Source organism: Salvelinus fontinalis, chromosome 21 (genome assembly GCF_029448725.1).
Source record: "Salvelinus fontinalis isolate EN_2023a chromosome 21, ASM2944872v1, whole genome shotgun sequence".
Lineage (NCBI taxonomy): Eukaryota > Metazoa > Chordata > Actinopteri > Salmoniformes > Salmonidae > Salvelinus > Salvelinus fontinalis.
Window position 1 is genome coordinate 43941118 of NC_074685.1, and position 12410 is coordinate 43953527.

General features: G+C 42.1%; 1 protein-coding gene across 1 annotated transcript in view; it reads right to left on the reverse strand.

The window, feature by feature from the left end:
* The window catches only part of megf10 (multiple EGF-like-domains 10), a 124697-nt gene extending 112680 nt beyond the window's left edge, over nt 1-12017 (reverse strand). Inside the window, exon 1 of the mRNA XM_055875387.1 lies at nt 11683-12017. The gene's annotated coding sequence lies outside the window, so the exon portion shown is untranslated. The remainder of the gene's footprint in view (nt 1-11682) is intronic.
* Between the last annotated feature and the right edge of the window lie 393 nt (nt 12018-12410).

The following is a 12410-nucleotide window of genomic DNA, read 5'->3' on the forward strand; positions in this document are numbered from 1 at the left end:
GAGAGAGAGAGAGAGAGAGAGAGTGAAGAAAGAACACAGAACAAACACAGCTGCTGTGTCTCTTGTCGTCTGTGGTGTGTCGTCTGCCTTTCACCTGACCCATAGCTGTATACCAGGACAACCTGCCTTTCTTTTAAACACACTTTGCCTGGGAAACTGCACCAGTATGGGGTCCCATATTGAGTCTAGTCCTCTACCAACTACTTATCTCCCTACCTAATAGGCTTGGGCGGTATACCGTATACACCGGATGAAAGGGTATTTTGAAGTACTGACAATATGATTTTCAATACCGTCCCCCCAAAAAAAGCCAGTCACATTGTATGTTCGTTTACAAAGAGCACATGGAGCAAACGTGACGTGACGATTCAATGTTGAGCAGCACAAGAGAGGTGATCAAGTTACACATGGAATTCGCAACTAATGTTTGCCAGCTAAACATCGTATAACGATAAGTTATGTTATGTCTAAGATGTGCCAAATACATTTTCTCCAGCTCAGAGCTCCAGCTATGCATTTTGGTTTGCTAACTTACTAGCTATAACGTTAGGTGTCTAGCTTGCAATATCAAGCTGCTTGGTTACAGCAAAAACAATCAATCCCCTTCTGGATCAAGTGTGAGTAGCTTTTTGAGATAGATGTATAACTTTATGAGCCGGGTTGTCTGTGCTTGCATTTGGTTTATGTTTGCTTGCGTTTATTAGCATACAGCTAGCGTCAGCTAAGGGAATTCGCTAGTATTTTGTTAGCATTTGTTAGCATAAGAAATCGTTTAAAAAATGTGCCCCTCTGCCGGTAATACCGTATACCCCGGTATGGTACAGGAACTGTATGAAGGTATGGAAATCTGCACACCTCCCAACCTTACTATCTATCTAATGCCTTAAGACATGGCGTTTCAATCAGTAATGTAGTGCTAGAAAAATTAGTGGGTAAACTTTGATCGGCAGTCGCGGCGCAAAAAATTACGTTCGCTATACTTTCAATGCATTTTTTCCCAAAAGGTCGGTAAACTTTACCCTCCACTACATCACTGTATGTACATGCTATAGAAGATGTAGAGCAGAATTGGGGAAAATTCTATTTCACTTCACATCAGGAAATACATTGGAAACCACTTAGCTAAATAACAGAACTAAACAAATGTCTAGAAAATGTCAACTACTGTACGTGAACTACTGTAAGACACTGTTCAGTGAAGTACCAGGCACAAGCAGTGAGAGGCACAGCCTAATTAAGAGTGTGTGTGTGTGTGTGTGTGTGTGTGTGTGTGTGTGTGTGTGTGTGTGTGTGTGTGTGTGTGTGTGTGTGTGTGTGTGTGCGTACCTATGCATGTGCAGGTTTGTGTGTGTGTGTGTGCATGCACGTCTGTCCGTGTGTGTGTGTGTGTGTGTGTGTGTGTGTGTGTGTGTGTGTGTGTGTGTGTGTGTGTGTGTGTGTGTGTGTGTGTGTGTGTGTGTGTGTGTGTGTGTGTCGGTTGCCACTTATCATGCTCACTAATGTCTCCAAAGCATACTGTGTTCAAATGGTCCTTCTCTAAGCAGCCCCTTGCAACTGTTTATTGGGACAGGTGGTGCATTCAGAAAAGCTGTACAATTCCCCTATCTGAGATATCTACTGCAACCCTCATCCTCCACATATAACACCCATTCTGCCAGTCACATTCCGTTAGGCCTCCCTCTCCCCTATCTGAGATATCTACTGCAACCCTCATCCTCCACATATAACACCCGTTCTGCCAGTCACATTCTGTTAGGCCTCCCTCTCCCCTATCTGAGATATCTACTGCAACCCTCATCCTCCACATATAACACCCGTTCTGCCAGTCACATTCTGTTAGGCCTCCCTCGCCCCTATCTGAGATATCTACTGCAACCCTCATCCTCCACATATAACACCCGTTCTGCCAGTCACATTCTGTTAGGCCTCCCTCTCCCCTATCTGAGATATCTACTGCAACCCTCATCCTCCACATATAACACCCGTTCTGCCAGTCACATTCTGTTAGGCCTCCCTCTCCCCTATCTGAGATATCTACTGCAACCCTCATCCTCCACATATAACACCCATTCTGCCAGTCACATTCTGTTAGGCCTCCCTCTCCCCTATCTGAGATATCTACTGCAACCCTCATCCTCCACATATAACACCCGTTCTGCCAGTCACATTCTGTTAAAGGTCCCCAAAGCACACACATCCCTGGGTCGCTCCTCTTTTCAGTTCGCTGCAGCTAGCGACTGGAATGAGATGCAACAAGCACTCAAACTGGACAGTTTTATCTCAATCTCTTCATTCAAAGACTCAATCATGGACACTCTTACTGACAGTTGTGGCTGCTTTGTGTGATGTATTGTTGTCTCTACCTTCTTGCCCTTTGGGCTGTTGTCTGTGCCCAATAATGTTTGTACCATGTTTTGTGCTGCTACCAAGTTGCGGTGCTACCATGTTGTTCTCATGTTGTGTTGCTACCATGCTGTTGTTATGTTGTGTTGCTACCATGCTGTGTTGTCATGTGTTGCTGCCTTGTTGTTCTCATGTTGTGTTGCTACCATGCTGTGTTGTCATGTGTTGCTGCCTTGTTGTTCTCATGTTGTGTTGCTACCATGCTGTGTTGTCATGTGTTGCTGCCTTGTTGTTCTCATGTTGTGTTGCTGCCTTGTTGTTCTCATGTTGTGTTGCTACCATGCTGTGTTGTCATGTGTTGCTGCCTTGCTATGTTGTTGACTTAGGTCTCTCTTTATGTAGTGTTGTGTTGTCTCTCTTGTCGTGATGTGTGTTTTGTCCTATATTTATATTTGATTTATATTTGTATTTTTAATCCAATCGCAGCAGGAAGCCTTTTGCCTTTTGGTAGGCCGTCGTTGTAAATAAGAATTTGTTCTTAACTGACTTGCCTAATTAAATAAAGGTTAAATAAAAAATGTTTTTTTTTAAAATGCCAAGTGCCAACTGCACAACACATAGACTCACACAACCCTATAAAGCATCACACTTTAAAGGGGGATTCCACTAATGGTCAAATGTGTGTGGGGAAACAAAAAACATTAGGATATACTCATAAACATGTATGTTGAGAGGATACAGCATTTTTGCTCATCCCATAACCCTAAAACGGTAACTTGGTCCATTTCATACCCTACCTGCGTTAGCTGTGCTTGATTGAGCTTTCCTGTCTCAAAACTGTCCAGCCCCGCCTATCCGGTACTCCAGGCCGACTTGAGCAAACGTGCAAAGTATTTGAAAGACTTTAAATACTACTTGAGCCCAGGTCTGGCCAGTGTTCGCTTATCATTTCACCTAACGCTCTAGTTTTCATAATCAGAAGTGGGATTAGAACCCAAGGAGGTCGTTGGTTCCAGACAGTCAGACATCAGGGGATGAGGAGGGTCAGACAGTAAGGAAGGGAAGTGTGACCGCCGCCGGAGACAAGAGAGCAGGAAATGACAGTAAAGTCGCCCGTTTATGGAGGCTCCCAGGCAGTGGACTTGGATACGAGAGGCCTGGAGTGGAAATATAGAGTTACACACTTTGCTGCTCTGAGGACCCAGACCCAAACAGCAGAGAGGAATATCAGAGGGATATGTTGGTCGGCGCCAACCGTGAAAGCCTTAGTCATAACGCCAAAACGATGTTATCTTATAACAAATTGTATTATAGAATATTATGCCATTGTGTAGTTAAAAAAGATGAGCATTAGGGAAAGTATGCTAATGGGTGGCTCCTCCATCACTCGGTCGCGTCATTGCCATTGCTATCGACATTCTACTGACACCGCAGCCATGTTGATGTCTGACTGATGACTAATGCCCAGTCTTTCTGAACGGGGGCTAATGACTGTTTTGTCTAAATTACACTTTAGTGGCTTGGAAATATGATTACTAAAGTAGGCAAGTAATTAGTAGGAAACAACTTTGCAATGATGCAGGGCAAGTTTACTTTAGAGAGATGGCAATGTTGCCATTAGGTAGTAAAGTTCATTCAAAATATCTAGCAATGCTAATGTTAGCTAACTAAAATTCAGTGCTGTCCACTCAATCTTAGCTGGCTAGCTAAAGTTATACTGCATCTGCATCTTTTTTAAATGTCATCGTTTCCAAGCCACAGTAATGCACTTTAGATGAACTCTTCATCAACGCCCATTGGGAATTCATTGAGTAGAATTTTCAGTTGGGCATCAGTCCTAAAATGAACGTTCAAAACAATATTGTGACAAAACGTGCAACCTGGTTTCAAATCCTGGGTATCGTTGAGCCCTTGAACCTGAAAACAGCTCACTTGATTCAGCCCTTCGTGCAATAGTTCCACTGTACAATTATCCCTGTTGCCCGGCAATTGACCTCTGTTACGCTGATCAAGCTGCCAAATTTGGGACTTAGGATCAAATTGTACTACTGCTGCCAACAATGTTAGAGCGTCTTTAACAAGACTGATCTCAAATAGACACTTAATCTGAAAACATACTGTATAGCAGTATGATTCTTGATTGAATAATCTGTCCCTTCTAGGGTTTAAGGGTTGGCTCTGTACCCTGATATCTAATGCAGAGGTCTGCAATGCTCTTTGAAGTTAAGCGTGTGCCCTCTTTGACTTTTAGAGAAAAGTAATGTTGTCATAAGAGAAGAATTTCCAATTATCAGAACTTGCTCAAATAAAGTGTAAATTACATTTGCTGGGTCTACGTCTGTGATACTTCCTCTAGAGAGTGAACTGTGAATGTGATGGGGATAGGCTACCTCTTCATGCCATCCACATCCATTTAGCCATGTTTATGGGCAAAACCAAATTTAGCTGGATTAGAACATGAGTGAAACCAACGTAGCTAGCTAGAACATGGGTGAAATCAATTTCATCTAGCTATAACATTGGTGAAACCAACATTAGCTAGCTAGAACATGGGAAAAATAAGTTTAGCTAGCTATAACATTGGTGAAATCAACTTAAACTAGCTAGAACATGGGTGAGACTAAGTTTAGCTAGAACATGGGCGAAACCCAATTTAGCTGGATTAAAACATGGGTGAATCCAACGTTAGCTAGCTAGAACATGGGTGAAACCAAGAAGATAGCCGGGATATGCTTTCCCTTTAAGATGGTTTCCTCTAGGTTTCTTCCTTCTAGGGAGTTTTTCCTACCCAATGTGTTTCTTCTTCTGCTTGCTCTTAATTACCGTAAATTAATCTAAATTAAGATAGAAATGCTAAACCATTTACATTTAAGTTCTTCCTAAATATTCCATATTCTAAAGTGTAAAACCCAACAGCCTACATCCGAAAAATCACATTACTATGTAGGGGTCAGAGTATGCTACGTGGGATAGGGTGTATAATTAAGCAATAAGTCCTGAGGGGATGTGGTATATGGCCAATACACCACGGCTAAGGGCTGTCCTTAGCACGACGCAATGCAGAGTGCCTGGGTACAGCCCTTAGCCGTGGTATATTGGCCATATACCACAAACCCCAGAAGTGCCTTACTGCTATTTTAAAATGGTTACCAAGGTAATAAGTGCAGTAAAAATACATGTTTTGTCATACACGTGGTATATGATATACCACAGCTGTCAGCCAATCAGCATTCAGGACTCGAACCACCCAGTTTATAATTGAATGAAGATCAGTAATGTAATAATTTGGTGCGTGCTTATATTTGTCCAAGTGTGTATTATACGCATGTTGGAATAGGGTATGTTATTTTCTTGCTTATCTCAATTCTCCCTGAGACACCCTCAAAGAGTGGGGTCATGGCCAGCGTCTACCATTATCAACGGCAACCCCGGAGCAATTAGGGTTAAGTGCCTTGCTCAAGGGCACATCGACTGAATTTTCACCTCAGCTCGAGGATTCAAACTAGCAACCTTGGGGATATTGGCCCAACATCTAACCGCTAGGCTACCTGCCACCAGCAGATCACTGCCGAGTGCAAAACAGACTCGGATCTAAATCCAATTGCAGACTCAGTATGTTACTATGTGATCTACTATACAATACATTAGCATCTATATCGTTCAATTCAGATATGTAATACAGTACCACCCGGGAAGAAACAAACAGCTGACCTGTAATAAACATGATATTAATCCTGTATCCTGTTTATATATAAAAAATGATATAGAGTACACATCCTCACATGAATATACCATGAGAATTTTTCTTTGTTGCAACTTTGGTTTGGATTTGTAAAGGTAACTAAGACTATGAAAGACGGGTTCATTTTACAGTCGGCTTTGTCAACAATTGTTGTAGATTTTTGGAAGTGGTAGACATTGAGGCAGGCAGTCTAGCTCTGCATGTCTACTGAGATTTGTCATGCCATTGTAATAATGCTGTAAAGACAATGGAGAAAGGGGATGGATAAGTCCATCCTGCAATACTAGATTGGAGTTGTAAACAAACAACCAAATAAGTTTTGTTATAGTGGAGAGGGATTGGGCTTTATCAAATATGAGCTCAGTTCAACTCAAAAGGTGAGTTTCAAGGTGGGAGAAATACATTCTTGATGAAAAGCTACAGTACTTTGCCCCTTAGAGACACCGTTAGGCGCACCCAGAACTTCCCCCTCCCTTAAGAATAAGAGGATGTTAAGTTGACAGGTCCAGAATGATTCTGTCTCAGAAAAATGAAAGAGCGCTTTAGGAGTAACTAGGGTGGGCTCCCTCACATTTATTTCTTTGTGAGGCCAAAGAGCTTCCGCCCCCTTCTTATAGCCGTCCAGTAAACACGGACATGTGTCCCTGTCAATCACGGCACATCTCCATTTGTCTTCCCCTTACACTCTGTTCTCTCTTCCAAATATCTCACATTCATTTAAAGTGTTTCATTATTCATGAATTATTACAACTCTAATGTTAGAGTGCAGAGGCTGGTATTTAATCAAACCTGTAATGTGGAAAACGTCACTTTACTGTACTGCAAAATCACACCATTTCATATAGAACATTTTTGTTTTGTTTTATGACACCCAGTAAACATTTTCTCAATATTTTCCACACTACGATGCATAACAATCTGGTATTTCACATTGTGGATTTCACAGCATGTAATTGATTGAATTTCCAGCCTTAGGCTCTTTGGAACCATGAAATACACCATACTGTGTATTGTATGTATCACTCATTGTACTGCAGTAACATTGAATATCACTCTGACCAAATCTCCTGATCTTCCTATTCCTGATTGTGTCCGATCTCTGTATCATAAATGTAGGTTTTACATACATCATCAAGTTTGGAGAGAAGAATATAGCTAGCGAGGATTTTACACAAATAAGAAAAGGAAACCAGCAACAATGTGGAAGCATCTGTAACAGCCTTGCTTATTTTTATCTGTCCCAGGGAGTCTGCGTCCATGGCTGAACCCTTTCATTAGAAAAAGGAATAATGTTGTTTTTATTGCTAGCAGCTGGAGGAGCTTGCCACTCCCAAAAACAAACTGAGCTTGTTATATTATCATAATGACACAGTCGTGGTAAACGGATTAGCCTACTATGATCATGCTCCGGACTTTCTTTCCCGCGCCCACCCCCATTCAACTTATTGGTAGACTAACTGTGTTAGCAACGGCCTGTACTTCTGTTCTTTACTAGCAGTGTTAGGGAGTAAGTGGAGCAACCTTGATTTAGCCTTGAAGACTTGGCGTTGGCTCCCTAAGATAATGCCTACCCACTGGGCACAGACGTCAGTTCAAAGTCTAGTTTTGACATACATTTGGTTGAGTTGTCAATTAACGTGAATTCAATGTGAAATCAACAACAAAAAAGTTCAAAGTGTCATTGGATTTAGGTTAAAAGTTGGGTGATTTAAAAAAAAAAAAAGAAGAAAACTTTGATTCAACCATTTTTTGCCCAGTGGGTAAGATTTAACTCAGCAGGCTAACACAGTCTTATGGCATGCAGGAAACACAGTTTCGAACCCCTGTTTGTCACATACTACACAAGAAAGCGATAATCAACACACCACACAACTATAGCTTGGCCAAACTGTCATGTTCTAGTCTAGATGCTGACACTCTTCTCCACTGTCTATTCACCTGACATAGTCAATATTTGACCCAAGTTTACACTGTCTATTCACCTGACATAGTCAATATTTGACCCAAGTTTACACTTGTGGTCATCTCTCTCATCTTGTTACATGAAAGAGCGTATGTAATGAACTGTCCCGTTATCTGGATGTAATGTCTATTCTAGAATGCCCTCCTAGCCAATCAGAAACTAATATTCAACAATGCTTTGGTATAAAACAGTGTAACATCATTGTATACCAGTGTGAGTCTCTCTCCGGACACTTTGTGCCCTTTTCTTCCATTCCCAGCAGGTCACATGACTGTGGCAGCGAGACAATGATCACCATACTGCAGGAGCCTCGCGCTCCGCTCGTCACTGCCCCCGGGACACTAGGCAGCAAGATTTCTCCAACTAAAATAGTTCCGCCCTGTGGCACTTACTGGCATGGGCTTAATTCAATGGTTTGGTACACACATTCTTCTTGTTAACTCATTGGAAGCTTTCTATTCAGAGTCTGTCTCTCTTTGAAAAGATGACGGGGGATGGATGATGTGACAAAGGCATTTTAAGGCACTCAAACACACACACACACACACACACACACACACACACACACACACACACACACACACACACACACACACACACACACACACACACACACACACACACACACAAGAATAGAATATGGGCAGAGAGACACATGCACGTGTAACAGGGGAAACTCAGGTCCCATGAAACACATGCAGATGTGTGCACAAGCGCCAACATGCCCTGAGTGTACAAAACATTAGGAACATCTTCCTAATATTGAGTTGCACCCCCTTTTGCCCTCAGAACAGCCTCAATTCGTCGGGGCCTGGACTCTACAAGGTTTTGAAAGCATTCCACAGGGATGCTGGCCCATGTTGACTCCAATGCTTCCCACAGTTGTGTCAAGTTGGCTGGATGTCATTTGGACGGTGGACCATTCTTGATACACACGGGAGACTGTTGAGCGTAAAAAAAAACAGCAGTGTAGCAGTATCAACACTCAAACCGGTGCGCCTGGCACCTACTAACAAACCCCGTTCCAATGCAGTTCGTTCAATATTTTGTCTTGCGCATTCACCCTCTTAATGACAGACACAATCCATGTCTCAATTATCAAGGTGACATCAATAATGGATCATAGCTTTTACCTGGATTCACCTGGTCAGTCTATGTCATGTAAAGAGCAGGTGTTCCTAATGTTTTGGTACACTCAGTTTACATACAGTGCCTTCTGAAAGTATTGAGACCCCTTCACTTTTCCACATTTTGCTACGTTACAGCCTTATTCTAAAATGGATTAAATAAATAAAATATCCTCAGCAATCCACACAAAACACCCCATAATAACAAAGACAAAACAGGTTTTTAGACATTTTTGCAAATGTATTAAATATAAAAAACAGAAATACCTTATTTAGATAAGTATTCAGACACTTTGCTATGTGACTCGAAATGGAGCTCAGGTGCATCCCTGTTTCAATTGATCATCCTTGAGATGTTTCTACAACTTAATAGGAGTCCACCTGTGGTTAATTTAATTGATTGGACATGAGTTGGAAAGGCACACACCTGTCTATATAAAGGTCCCACAGTTGACAGTGCATGTCAGAGCAAAAACCAAGCCATGAGGTCAAAGGAATTGTCAGTAGAGCTCAGAGACAGGATTGTGTCTAGGCACAGATCTGGGGAAGGGTACCAAAACATTTCTGCAGCATTGAAGGTCCCCAAGAACACAGTGGCCTCCATCATTCTTAAATAGAAGAAGTTTGGAACCCCCAAGACTCTTCCTAGAGCTGGCCGCCTGGCCAAAGTGAGCATTCAGGGGAGAAGGGCCTTGGTCAGGGAGGTGACCAAGAACCCGATGGTCACTGTGACAGAGCTCTAGAGATCCTCTGTAGAGATGGGAGAACCTTCCAGAAGGACAACCATCTCTGCAGCACTCCACTAATTGGGCCTTTATGGTAGAGTGGCCAGACAGAAGCCACTCCTCAGTAAAAGGCACATGACAGCCTGCTTGGAGTTTTCCAAACGGCACCTAAAGGGCTCAGACCATGAGAAAGAAGATTCTTTGGCCTGATGAAACCAAGACTGAACTCTTTGGCCTGAATGCCAAGCGTCATGTCTGGAGGAAACCTGGCACAATCCCTACGGTGAAGCATGATGGTGGCAGCATCATGCTGTGGGGAGGTTTTTCAGCAGCAGGGACTGGGAGACTAGTCAGGATCAAGTTTAAAGGTGATCGGAACAAAGTACAGAGAGATCCTTGATGAAAACCTGCTCCAGAGCATTCAGGACCTCAGACTGGGGTGAAGGTTCACCTTCCAACAGGACAACAACCCTAAGCACACAGCCAAGACAACACAGCTTCGGGACATGTCTCTGAATGTCTTTGAGTGGCCCAGCCAGAGACTTGAACCCAATCGAACATCTCTGGAGAGACCTGAAAACAGCTGTACAGCAACGCTCCCCATCCAACCAAACAGAGCTTGAGAGGATCTGCAGAGAAGAATGGGAGAAACTCCCCAAACACTGGTGTGCCAAGCATGTAGCGTCATACCCAAGAAGACTCGAGGATGTAATCCCTGCCAACGGTGCTTCAACAAAGTACTGAGTAAAGGGTCTGAATACTTATGTAAATGTTATATTTCAGTTGTTTATTTTTAATACATTTACAAAAAAATTAAAAAACTATTTTTTGCATTGTCCTTATGGGCTATTGTGTGTAGATTGATGAGGGGGAAAAACAATGTAATCAATATTAGAATACGGCTATAATAGAACAAAATGTGGATAAAGGCCTTGTGCAAGCTACTAGTATCAAGACACACAATTCAATATCAAGCTCACTCAGAAGTTGCAAATTAACATTAGAAATCCCAGAGCACATAATGGGCAACCTTGCCTGTGACCTGAACAGTGGCATTGGCACCCCAAGTCAATGCCGGGTAATGGGTAATGTGCTGGCGCACAGGAGATGCTGAGTCGAACCCTGACACCGGCGGTCACACTCACACTTACTGTGAGGAAAAAAAGAACCCTATGTATAATATTTGGCTAAACTACCAGACCTCATAAATAGCAAACGTCCAGCTGCTGCTCAATACATGAGGAACTACGGGATAACGCAGAACCACAATGATTCTAAACTCATTTACTATTTACCTTCGTGAACACACACTGCAATTGTTTCCGATGCTTGTCTCGTATCAACGCGTCGCAGCGCACCATTCAGAACGCAGCTCCAAAACAACACGTGTTAAGACCTGTCACTCATGCTAAGTGGCAAGATTATTGCAAAACATGATACATCTAATTCAAATACATGAATATTAGATCAATCAACTCTCCTTAAGTTGATGCTTATTGATGGTAGGCCTACACCATCTTACGTTATATAATGTATAAGTAACCTAATTGAAAAGCAGAGCATCTTTTAATCAGAAAAAAAGATGGCCTTTATAAAAGATGGGCTTCTTAAAATCAGAAGAACTTTAAAAAAAAAGAAGTTAGATTCTTATTAGGATTGTTCGAACATGTTCAACTAAACACTATATTATGTTTAATACAACCGTACACTGCAGGCTAGATAGACCCGATATTGCCCAATAGGCTACACACCAAGGAACAAAATAATTAATGCAAAACATACCTATTCTATGCGAGGGTTTTCGTCCTATTCGGGCTCATGGATCCTTTCAATGTTTCGCTCCTCACAGTTGAATGGTCCTCACTAGTGAATGATGAATGATCCAAAAACTGCAGGTTGACGAAAATAAGTTTATCCGGTGGATGGTAAAACACTACGTTTTCCACTGATAGAGGAAACGAGACCTACAGTACGCGTCCAATTATAAAAACGTGGTTTAATTGTTGGAATTGCGAAAATGCTTTGGTTTGGCACATATACTGTACATCCCAACAGCCGTCGGACAGTGAGAAAGTTATCCCGAATGTCAAAAACACTGGCACCACTCTTGTGATGACCTCACCGCGGCGTCAGCCAATCAGGACGGTAAGGGATGCAAGGAGACTTGTAAAAAGGGCTCGACACTTTTTGTGTGGCAACTGGAAATGTTGTTTTTGCTGTTGAAAGAAAAAAAGATACCATTATTTTGGATCGTTTCAATATGAACATAAATGTACAAAATGTGTTTACTGAATGTAAAAGTGTTCAATTAAATACATGGGGAAATTGTTATTTATCTAAAATGTGCTTTGCAATCTGCGTTAACACACTCTCCAATGAGCCAATGAAAGGAGCATACAGCATTATAGGCCTAGATTTACGTTGGATAATTTTTCAACATCTCTGGTGTCATCTAGCGGTAAATGTTGTGTATCACGTGGAATTACTGTACAGTATGGCCAAGCCTATGG